Source organism: Girardinichthys multiradiatus, chromosome 11 (genome assembly GCF_021462225.1).
Source record: "Girardinichthys multiradiatus isolate DD_20200921_A chromosome 11, DD_fGirMul_XY1, whole genome shotgun sequence".
Classification (NCBI taxonomy): domain Eukaryota; kingdom Metazoa; phylum Chordata; class Actinopteri; order Cyprinodontiformes; family Goodeidae; genus Girardinichthys; species Girardinichthys multiradiatus.
The window spans coordinates 28786865-28799325 of record NC_061804.1 but is presented as its reverse complement, the minus strand read 5'-3'; the positions used below and the strand labels follow the sequence as shown (position 1 = coordinate 28799325).

General features: G+C 39.1%; 1 long non-coding RNA gene across 2 annotated transcripts; it reads left to right on the top strand.

Annotated features, from left to right (window-relative positions):
* Positions 1-5445: 5445 nt before the first annotated feature.
* Positions 5446-6586, top strand: LOC124876734. Of its 2 annotated transcripts, none has more exons than XR_007040356.1 (2): positions 5446-5670; positions 6195-6586. It is a non-coding gene; the product is annotated as an uncharacterized LOC124876734 (long non-coding RNA). The 2 variants fall into 2 exon arrangements; XR_007040357.1 differs by having other exon boundaries at positions 5986-6586.
* The last annotated feature ends 5875 nt before the right edge of the window (positions 6587-12461 follow it).

Below are 12461 nucleotides of genomic sequence, written 5' to 3'. Positions count from 1 at the left end.
AAATCATAAGCCTTTTTATGTTAAAGCAAACATGTTATTTAATTTGAAACTTTTTCACAAAATCTTCAAATTGATGCCCATAATCATCTTTAATTCATTATATTTATTTCCATGAAGTATCTTTTTATTTTCTTTTTTTTATACCAAGTTACCTACAAAGTTTGACCCCATATAACTAAATGACCCTGCTTTTTCTGGCCACTAAAACATGAACTTTTAGGGGCTAGCATTGTCAGCCTAGCGAACACCAAGCGCAATGCAAAGACAGCTAGACTTGAGAGCAGCGGAGGCGTGTTCTCTGGAGAGCTGAATCATGCTTCTTTATGAGGAGATTCAATGGATGTCTGGTTTTGGTTGTTGCCAGGCTACAGCAGCAGATAGCTTTACTGATCAACTAGCTAATATCAGCTTATACTTTGAGTAATATTTATAGAGCAGAACAGCAAAAACCACCCTATCCTGCACAATGTGCCTTTTAAATCTTGTCCTGGGTTTTTGCTTTATGTACCAAGGTCAAGATAACAAAAAATATATGTCAAATCAAAGTGTTAGATTGGCAACAGTGGAAATTTGCGTTTCTGTTCTAAATAAAAGCAGATAACATTAGCAATATTTGATGAAAGTTTTTGCTTGCATATTGTAAAATTCTGGTACTTTTACTTACTGCTGTTCATACCAACTAATGCATCCAGTAATTCACTCACCAACTATATAGACATTTTAACAGATCAGACTGGTGCCAGGCATATACTTCAGGTTTTGCTTTTTTCAAACCTAAAAAAGAATATCTGGAAAACAATGTTTCTCTGTCTGGTTATATTTAAGCGACATATCTGGCATTTATTTTAGGTAAGCCATATGTAAATGATTTCTGCAGGAAGTTCCCTCTTCCTGCAATGAATTGTGCCCAGCAGTAGAGGGCGGGAGATGTCAGACTACCTCGAATCCTAACAAACTTGGGTGAAGATTAGTGTTTAAGTACAAAAACCTAACGTCTTCCTCTGTATAGTTCTTTGTGTCCTCACCACAAATCTGACTGAATTCTTCATTCCATCATTGCTGTTTATTATGTTGATTGTTCTGGAAATAAACCCTGGAGAGTTTCCTATCAGTCTGTCAGAGGAGGAAAATGTTTCTCATCCTAGTTGTTGGCATTAAATTAAAAACAGCTCAAAAGATATAAATATTCCACATTTTAAAATCTACATTTAAAAGCACATACATTCTACCTGAGCTGTGGAGCTCTGCAGCTCCTTCAGAGTTAACTTTCTCCACTTCTCAGATCAGTGCTATCCTTACGCTGCCTGTCAGTTCAGGTGGACGGCCGTATCTTGGTAGGTTTGCTCTTTCTATTTTTTTTTATTTTGGTCTAACTGGGATGTTTAGAGCATGGAATATTATTTTATAACTTATTCATCCTTTAAACTTCTTCAAAATGTTATCCCTGCCCTTTCTGTTGTGTTCTATCTTCTTCCTCCTTTGTAAACAGGTGGTTTAAATTTTCAAACCAAGAGACTTATGATCTTAATAGGTTACACTGATTTTATTTAGGGAGTATCAGTGTAAATAGTGCTGAATACAAATGCACACCACACTTTTCACATTTATATTTGCAGAGAATTTGAAAACCATGAATCCATCTTTTCACTTCACAATTATGCACAACCTGTGTTGGTTTGTCTATTAAAATCTGAATAAAAAGCATTAAAGTTTGTGGTTGTAATGTGACCTATTGTGGAGAAGTTTAAGAGTTAGAAATACTTTTACAATGAACCATAAAGTGCTTTTATAAGAAACGTTTTAGCACTTAATACTGCCTTGTTTCTTCACAGAGGAGTGATTTCTCTGTGAATACCCTGAAAGAATGCATGTATGAAACTGGAAAATTTAAAAAAAAAACTGTTCAATCTCGCTGCCATCCTTCTTGCAATAAGCAGTTGTTGGACACTTATTCATTCCTTCTTATTCCTCTCTTGAGCCTCTCAGCCACATTTACTACAATCAAATCAAAGTCCAAAATCAGTTAAAAAAAAATTCAAGGAAGAAATCTTTAAAAAGCTGAGATGGCAATCACCACAAACAACAAAACCTAAGTGTAGATAAAGAAAGGAGCCACAGGCTGCTTTAAACTTGAATTAGTCATTGAACTCACAAAATATATAACCCTAAAGAGTCAATCATTTCTGAAATGAGCTCATAGAGCTGGGATGTGATGGGTTGCATGTGATACCTTGCACGAGTGTTCGGTGAACAGAAACAGCTATCTGATCTAAATTGCTTTTGGAGTTAATCACGACCTTCTTTACTGTCGATTCAAAGCTGCATGGAAAGGCTTTATCTGTGGTTATTCTCTCTCCTGGAGACACTGGACTCTGCTCTCAGTTTTACCAATCCCTTAAACTGCTCAGATAAGATAGCCCAAGTGTATGAATAAAAGAAATAGGTAAAATGTCAGGTATAAGAAGAGAAGTACGTTCATTCATACATTATTCAACTGAAGTGTCGCAAAGTAAGAATGTGAAACACGTTTAAAAGCAGGATTAGTAGAGGACAAAAAAACAGAAAATCCATGTTTCTTTTATTGTTTTAGAAAGGTTTTATTGTGACTCGAATCAGTGCGAATAGACTGACCTTTGCTATTTCGATTCAAAGAAAATGAGACAGAGAAATGCAAGTTAGAAATTTATAATTGGACCCAGACTTTTTCAATATATTGATGCAAGACAATGTGCAGCTTTCAGTGTTTTACACCCAGAGATTTGTGCTGCAAGTGTTGCTGTTGTTTGACAGCTGTATGGTTATTCTTTAAATGATTATGCAGCTTGAAGTTACATTACCTATAAAGTTCTGAATGGGATGGCTGACCTCCTGTAGCCTTGTGTGCCCAGTAGGTCCCATAGATCAAATGATCATTTGTGTTTAGTTGTTCCAAGGTCCAGGTTGGTCCACAGAGGTGATCGGGCCTTTTCAGTTGTTGCTCCTCAACCAGGGGTCTGCAAACTTTCAATCCAAAGAGACATTTTTACCCTCAGCTAAATAAAACTCGTTTAGAGCTGCAAATGTTACATGAGCTATTGAAAAAAGACAATAAATATCTGCTATAGAAAATTAGCTTTCAATTTAAAGAATTTACATTTTATTTCTATTTTTAGGCTTTAAAATAAGGAAAAACTAAAAGAGGATGGATACATTTTCTATGGGATGTTCATATTTGCGACCCGGTCCCGGATAAGCGGAAGACGACGAAGACAATGTTCATATTTGTAGAACATAATGTAAAAAGACAAAGAAAAGCACAGTTTTCAATCTAATGAGAAGAAAAATAAGTCTGAAAAATATCACTGGTGCTTTTAGTGCCATTCTGTTGTGGAGATTCAACGCAATTATTCCGAGAAAAAACTGAAAAACCATCTGCCCCTTCAGATCAGACAGGCGTCAACACTTGGTGTTTTTACGTCTCTTCTTAAAACACATTTGTACTCACTGGTTTTTAATACAGCATGGGTGTTGACTTTTTTGGGCTCCCTTTATGGTTTTATTTTGTTGCATTATATCCTTAATTGTTTTCATTTTGAATTATTGTTATTTGTTGTTTTTGTGGGCATTCCTTTGGCCAACACCAGGTTTTATTAAATGTGCTATATAAATAAACAACTGCAACTGCAAACGTATATCATGTGATAGACCACTAAGTAGTGCATAAGTGTGAAGTGGAAGGAAACCAGTATATTGTTTACAGTTTCTATTACAAATAAAAACCTGAAAAAAATGTGGCATGTAAAGTCCAAAATGAAATCCAGTCTCCTAATTAGTAAATAGAGTCCAATTGTGTGTACTTTTTTTCTCAGGATAAATCCAGCTGTTCTGTGAAGGTCTTAGAGGTTTGTTAAAGACCACTGGTGAACAAACCGAATCATGAAGACCACGGAACACAGCTGACTGACCAGGAAAGAAATGTAAAAGAAAGAAGTTTAAAGCTGGGAATAAAAAGAAAGAAAAGAACAATATGACTGTCCGAAACTGTCCCGAGCTAGGAGAGTGTTAATCACGGAAGCAGTCAAAGGGTCTATGGTAGCTCTGGATGAGCTGCAAAGATCCACAGCTCAGGTAGGAGAATCTGTCCACAGGACAACAATTAGTTGTGGACTCCACAGTTCTGATCTTTATGGGATAGGGGCAAGAAGAATTGCCGACAGAAAGCCAAAAGAAGTCTTGTTTGCACTTTGCATGTAGAAGATAGAAGTACGTGACAGAGAATGTTCTGGTCAAATGAGACCAGAAATGTCATTTTGTTGGTCAGTATGCAAAACTGTTTGTGTGGAGAAAAATAAACACTTGCTATCAACCTGAACACCATTCCGACAGTGAAACACATTAGTGAAACAGTGAAACACAGCATCATGCTGTGGGGATGCTTTTCTTCCGCTGCGACAGGCAAGTCTGTCAGACAACCATTGACATAAACATGTTGGAGGCGGCAAGTCTGTGTAGAAGGTTCACCTTCTAGGAGGACAACAACCTTCAACGTACAGCCAGGGCTCCAATGGAATGGTCCAGTCAAAGTCCAGACATAAATCAAATTTGGAATAGTTGCTAGGATTTGGAAATTGACGTTTACAGAAAATCTCGACCAATCAAAAAGAATGGGCAAATATTTGAGTATCTAAATGTGCAAAGAGACGTATAGTATTTGCAACAAATGTTGATTCCATAAATTATTCACTCAACAAATGCACACCGCACATTTCAGATTTCTATTTTTAAAACAGGTTTGAAAACCGTTTATATGTCCTTTCACTTCACATTTAAACATTAATTTGTGTTGGTCTATCATATAAAATCTCAATAAAACACAGTTTGTAGTTGTAACATGATAAAAGGAGATTAAAGTCCATGAGGTGTGAATACTTTTGCAAGGCAATGTAATCTGATTGTACCAAAAGGGCCTCCGCCAATCTTTAACACAACCTTTAACCTTTTATTGTATTGTATTGTCATCAAATTTTGCTCCATGATTACAGATTACAGGTTTTTTTTTGCTACCTCATGTTCCATTGCTTCACACCTTTAAGTTTTGCTTCTATTGGACCAACCTAAAACTAAAACAGATTTCTTTTTCTTTTTAATCAAAGTTATGACCTCTGCAGTAAACTCAGTCTTAATGTAAACGTCTATCAAGAAATATATTCACCAATTGTAGTTGAAGTTTCTTATTTTTGAAAAGGGTTGCTTCTAGAGGGTCATGAGAAGTGATGAATACATTTTTCCGGAAGGGGGACGAAAGAGATGTACTTGAGGCCCGGCCCTACCCTTGGTGCCACTCAGAGTGGAATCAGGATGTTGGATGGAGGGGCAGGGCTCTGAGCCTGTTAAATATTGACGGCGGATGTAATAATTAACCCTCCAGCAACTCCCGATGACTTAAACTGGCAGCCGTGGCTTGCTGCCATTGCCTCGCCGTCTTTGGTGCTACTTACATCGAAACAGGGATCCACTCGTATGTGCCGACCGCTGTCAGCACCCCTCACTCCTGTCCCGGTCTGGTCAGATGGACTTCAGCTCTTTCAAGCCTTCATCTCCTCCTCTGTGCTTCCTGGGTCAGAATGCCCTGCTGCTCTTGGAACCTTTGGCCTCCTCTGTGAAATCCACCAGGCCATGTTGAATTTGAAGGTGAGTGGGGGAAAAAAATGCCAAAATGAAATCCTAAAAGGTAAAACTCAGCTTTATTGTAAAACATGTCTCATTATTTCTCTTAAAGTACTTTGCTGATCCATGAATTCGATACCTGAACCAGACCAATGAGCCAAATTCATTCTCTGTGCTTTTCTATGCAATTCTGAAAATTAAAATAAAAGTGATAAGTATATTAAATATTCTAGGCAGTCTTTTAGTGCATATGAAGACAAATACCAGTGTTAGCAGGAAACGCTGGGCCTACAGGTACACAGGTCAGACACACCCTTGTACTCGCCTTTGTGTTGACAGCTGCCATAAAATCTGTGTTATCTACACAGGCCTTGGCCCTTTGGCCGTGCTGTTGGAGGAGCATGAGCAATGATGCTGTTTATACTTCGGGCTATAAAAGCTGGGAGGAGGAAACTGTCGGGTCAAAGTCGCTTGGGAGGGGAGCTGCATCGGGTACTAAATCGAGATCTTCAGTTGAGCTCTGTGCTTTCTTCTCTCTCTCTTTGAAGGAAACCGGACATGTGAGCTGATCTTCCAACAGCCATCATCATCATCAGTGACCCTTCTGGTTGTTGCTGGATGTAACAGCAACTCCATGTGGAAGCTGTGTTTGTTCCAGTGGAGGTGCTGTTACCTGCAGAGACCAACCGATTAACAAAGGTTGCTGTTGACGAGTGGACAGCGGTTTTACGTGCGAGCAGCTGAAAGCTGGTAGGGCACAAGGTGATGACCTATGAATTGACAGCCAGGGATTTCAACCATCTGCCTGTCAGTTCTGTAGGCCACTGCTGCGTTTGTTCCTCTGAGCGTGCACAGATTTGATTTCATAAAGCTGCAAAAGATTGATTTGAACCTGACTTTTTTATTTTTGTGAATTAACAATAAATAAAATACAAGTTCATTTGTCTATGACTCTTTCATTTATAAGTTTCACTTTTATTCATGTAGTCTTGAATGATGACTACTTAGTCTCAGAGGGATCAGGGGATGGTAATGAAACTGCATGAACATAAAGTGGGCCTAGACACAGGTCTCACCAGTGGCAGTTTAAGATAACATGGTTCACCACACAGGACGTCACGGCCCACAGGGGTGTCACAAACATTCAAAATTTTAAAACAAGGAATCAGTAACTTGTGCCCTGAACTAATTTCCTATCTCTCCTGTGCATGTCCCCTCAACACCATAGCTACCTAATGATGCCAACAAATGGTGTATGCATTGCAGCTTCAGATTCAAAGCTACATTAAAGGCCTATTTTCAATTTTCTTAGGTAGTCTTGACAGCATTTGATCTTCCTTAAGTTCAAAAGCTAACCTGAACTTGATTTTTGTACACTAAACGTAGATATTTTAAAACATTGTTAATATAACTTAAAATGAGGTTAATTTTAGGTTAATTTAATAAATAAAATGTTTTTGGTTATGTCTGAGATAGCAATGGGACCACAGTTGGAGGGGGCTCGCCCAGGGCACCACTCATGCAAGAACCTCCACTGGATCCTACACTACTTACATAATACATCAGCTAAGTTCCACTCAGCAAAAGCATGCATCTCTAATGTTAGTCTTGAGGATAACAAAGTCTGAAGTAATTTTATTCTTTGTAAGTGAAAAGAGAGAGAAAATATGATTCACTGTGTCTACTATAGTGAAGATAAAGTATAGTTGCCATATCTGTTTTAAAAGTTACTATTTAAAAGTAGAGGTAATAAGGTTGGCTCAACATGAAACTGAACTTTACTGTTGTTCCCGTAATATATGATGTGGTAATAATTCAGCTAATTTACCGAAATGCAGCTTGCACACCAATCTGGTGTCTTCATGAAGCAGCTGTGATTTATACAGGTTGTGGAGCTGCTGCTGTTGGCCTCAGCATTCCAGAGAAACATCAGCCATTTTAAAACTGTCACGTGTTTATTGGACTGCTCAGTCATACACTGAAATATTAATTAACTGTGTGCTTGTTGTTGTGTTCATAGAGTGCCCTCTGCAATAGAAGGCTTCAATTACTACCCAATGTGCAAAAAGCCTTAATATAAATCCATCTTTCGTTGCAGGAGGATCATCTCACACTCTTAATTTGATCAACGGGGGGAATACATCTCACTTCAAGAAGTAATTTTTTTGTCAGAGTATCTGCCACATTTACTGCCAATACTAATAATTCCTTTAAAAAACATGGGAAAAATAAGGACTTCCTATGATAGCCTATGTGATTTTCTAACACATGTGGACATATGGATATTTATAAAGAATTGTAACAATCCTGAAAAATTCAAGTAAAATAAGTAAACAATAAAAAAGACTTTTTTTTTCAAAAAAAAGTAAAATCAATAAAAAAAAATTAAAAAAAAGCCCCACCACATTTATTGATTCATTCATTCATCTTCTATACTGCTTATTTCATAGTGGGTCACGGGGGAGCTGGTGCCTATCTCCAGCAGTCTACGGGCAAGAAGCATGGTGCACCCTGGACAGGTCGCCAATCCATCGCAGGGCAACACAGAGGCACACAGGACAAGCAACCACACACACACTCATTCACATCTAAGGGCAATTTAGAAAGATCGATTAACCTAACAGGCATGTTTTTGGAATGTGGGAGGAAGCCGGAGTACCCAGTGAGAACCCACATATGCACAGGGAGAACATACAAACTCCATGCAGGAAGACCCCTGGCTGGGAGTCCAGGAACTTCTTGCTGCAAGGCAACATTGCTACCAACTGCACCACCACATTTATTCCCCCTTGAAATGACTAACATTACAACACATCAGGTCCACGTGCTTTTATTTTTTATTTAAGTCTCATAGGCAGAAATCCTGGGGGGACGGAGGGGACGTGTCCCCCCCAATAATCATTGTAGATACAAATACGTTTTTTAAATGATAATATAGCAATATTTAATAAAAGCACAACTAAAGTGATCCAAGTGAGATATTACGAAAAAAAAGTTTTCTACTTATTAAAAGATCACGATACCCCTATCCCACAAAGTGGTTAGGTCCAAATGCACACGCTGTTTCTAACGGGAGGGTCTATCGGCTGCTACTCTCTGCAGCTCCGTTTTCAGAGCGGGTCAGACAGGCTTGATGATGAAACTGCACCAATGTGTAAAAGCCAGTTAGTCATTTATCACATCATTTGTTCAATGAGTGCAAGATTATAACATAAAAAGTGATATTTCTCCCGCATTGTCCAAATCCAGCCTCACCTATCAGCTTTCTAGCTAAGCTAACAGCCTAGCTTATGATGGTTAACAAGCTGAAACGAGGATGTTAGTAGATCACTTAGGACTGAGGACAGATTTTTAAAAACCTCTGGCAGGATGTTATTGTCAGATATAAAACTAATTCACATTTTTTATGGACTAAAGTGTAAATTAGAGCAGGATGCAAATAAATTCTGTTAGATGTAATCATAAAGATGGACCATTGCTACCTTTCACCTAATACCATTGTAGACATTGCTGGTTGAACATAAAAAAACCTGTATAAGGGTAAAATATGGACTAATAAAGAGCAATGCTATAACCACAAATATTACTTTCATTAACATAATTTTAACATGCTGAAAAATTGCCAAGGAGCAGCAAAGGGAGGGAGCTTTTTTCTTTTCATGTCCCCCCCAAGAATTACTCTGAAATTGTTCTGTTTAGTGTCCCCCCAAAAATAAAATGGGATTTTCGCCCCTGTTAAGTCTGTAGATGGTTTGTGATTTATTGTTCGTCCTGTCCTAATGCAAGCGGCGGTTTCTTTATGTCTGTGCACCACCTGTGTAAAATCTCCCAGTCCATTAAATCGAACGCACTGATCTCCTTGGCAACCGCTCTCGTGTATCGTATGTGAAATTTGGTTGTAAGCGGTGTTTTCGAGCTGTACTGTGTTGTTGTAATTCAGCAAAATAACATGAAACACAACTAGTTACTCTCCGTTTGCTTTTAACTGGGGTATTTAGCAGCGAGCAGACAGACATTAAACGTAGCGGTGCTCATTTTAAAGGCTGGCCGTTCACAAAAGCCTCTAGCTCCGAGGAGAGAGAAGCAAAGCAAGAGCACTGAGGCTCCAGCATAGCAGAACTGCTCAGAAACAATTTGGAATGAGGGGAAAAAGCTATATTTATAAACACATTAAGTCGTGTTTTAGACTGCCTATTGGTAGTGGATCTGATCTTTGTGTACTCGTGAGTTTTTGCAGCCGTTCTGGTAACTGGTTCTGGATGACGGCTTCATAGCAGACCTGTTCTTCCCTCTTCCCGGTACTGCGTACCGGCGCAGAATCTTTTAGTGGTACGCAGTACCGGACCGTACCGGCTCACTTTCACCCCGGTTTAAACCTCATATGTGTACTTTGGAGCTCCTGACTATTGAAGTGAGAGTAAACACCATGATAAGAGATTTCCGTGAGGTGGTGAGAAAGACGATTGTAGCAGCTTTTGACTCTTTGAAGAGGTCTGATGAGGCCTCATAATTTGAAATCAGCCATTCCACTTTACAGAAAATAGTCTAGACGTGGAGGACAGTCAAAACAACTGATTTGTTTGCCCAGGTCTAGACAAGCAAGCAAGCTCACCATTTAAGCAGACTGCAAGGTGCTACAATAGGTCTCCAAAACTTTTAAAATGTCATCACAGGGCCAACAGCAGGCTATTGTTACTACTAGTGTGAAAGTGCATGCCTCTGTAATCAGAAAGAGACTGCAGACGTTTAACCTTCAAGGGAGGTGTGCAAGGAAGAAACCTTTGCTCTCTAAGATAAACATAATGTACGGACTGGAGTTCGTCACACAGAACATAGATAAACAGAAGGAAATCTGTCTTATGTTCTGGACATCAGAACATATTACAGTAAAAACAGTAAAACATAACACCTGAACAGAACTGGATCCAGCAACATGACAATGAGCCAAAAAATATCAACCCATGACTGGCTGAGAATTTACAAATAGGAAGTCCTGGGCTGAGTCAAAGCCCAGATCTGTTTCCTTTTGAGATACTGTGGATACCTGAAACAGGATGTTTAAAGAGAAATGTATTTATCTGTCTGAGGGGCTCTAAAGATGTTTTTAAATGCTTTTCTGCATGAGTTGGTGCTCCATTTAGGCACCTCCTGCTTGCTGCTGAGAATAGGGCGATCGGGCTGTTTGCTGTCAATCATGCTGTATCAACATAGGGTGAGGATCAAGCTATCCTATCTTCACTTCATATGGCTTGAGTGTCTATCTTTAGTTACCACCAACTGGGAAATGTCAAGAAATTACATTTTCACAAACTGGAACTGTTTCTGTGGATGTCCGTATCATGGAAGCAGACAAAGAAAATAGAATCCTAATTGAGTAAAACAGCTGAGTGTGGATTGTGATGGAGGGGTTCACCCAGGGGGACATTCATGCAGGATCTACCATTGGTCAGGCTTATTTGTTTTTTATTAATTTTGAATGTTTCAAATTCATTTTACAATTTCCCAGCGTTTCTTATTCAGGGTCTATACAGGAGACCTGGAGGCTATCCCAGCTGTGTACAGGAAGAGTAAGCCAGCTCAGCTGCATATCATGGGGCTCACGCAAAGGCTGGTGAGAAAAACACTCGAGTCCACACTTATACTTCCACTTCTACTCATGGGCAGTATAAAGTCATCAAACCCTGATAATAAAGTTTATCTTCCTGCTGTCTAGTGGCTACCACACCACAATGCAAGCTCAAAGACCAGGTGTATTGTATTCACTCAAGAATAATTACAAATGACCCATTTCACTCCCTATACAAGCAGTCAATCAACTTTATTTATACCCAAAGGTAGGTTTGATTACAGTGAGGTGAATCAGCAACACATTACTACTAAAATCAACTGCCTAAAAGTGCTAAGACCACTTGGTTGCCTTCTAACAGAAGACTTTTGATAGAAATACTAAATCTCTTCCTTAAAAGATAAACCGGTTAATGCTGGACAAATACGTGACTAATGGTGCCCCTTGCACTTGTTTACATAGCTTTTATATAATGCCAGTGAAAACTGGGCTATTTAAAATAAAATAAAAATGATAGAGGAGATATGATAAGGATACACACCCACAATGTCAACATGTGGCCAATGCTGCCACCTCCCTGTACAAAAGATCCTTCCAAAGCCGCGCCTGAAGTGTGGCGGATTAATATCAAAGAGAAGCGGGTCATTATCCGTCCATCCAGCCAACACCTTTACACAATGACGTGCTTTTTTTTTGACAGCTGCACCAATTATTTCCTAATGTTCAACCAAAGGTTAAACAAATAGAAATTATCATCAGAACAATTCTGGAAGTTCCTTCAAAACATGAGGAACCTCATTTAGGTATTACACCAATGTATGTGTCCCAAGAGCAGCCTGACTGAACTACGGGCATTACAACCATCATTATGAGATATCCCACCCAGTATTACATTAAAATTAGGGTAATAATAATAAAAAAAAACATATTTTGTTCACGCACCTAAAAATACACACATGTATGAAGACCATCTCAGGTCCTCAGAGATGGTGGTTCCTAAGAACCTGAAGTGGTCCACGGCCGATACAGCGTTGTTGAGGATGGTGAGGGGGGTGTATGGGGGTGGTGTTCTCCGAAAGTCCACCACCATTTCCACAGTCTTGAGTGGGTTGAGTTCAAGGTAGTTTTGACTACACCAGTGTACCAGCCGATCCACCTTCTGTCTGTATGCAGACTCATCACCGTCCTGGATCAGTCCAATGACAGTGGTGTCATCTGCAAACTTCAGGAGTTTCACGGACAAGTCCGA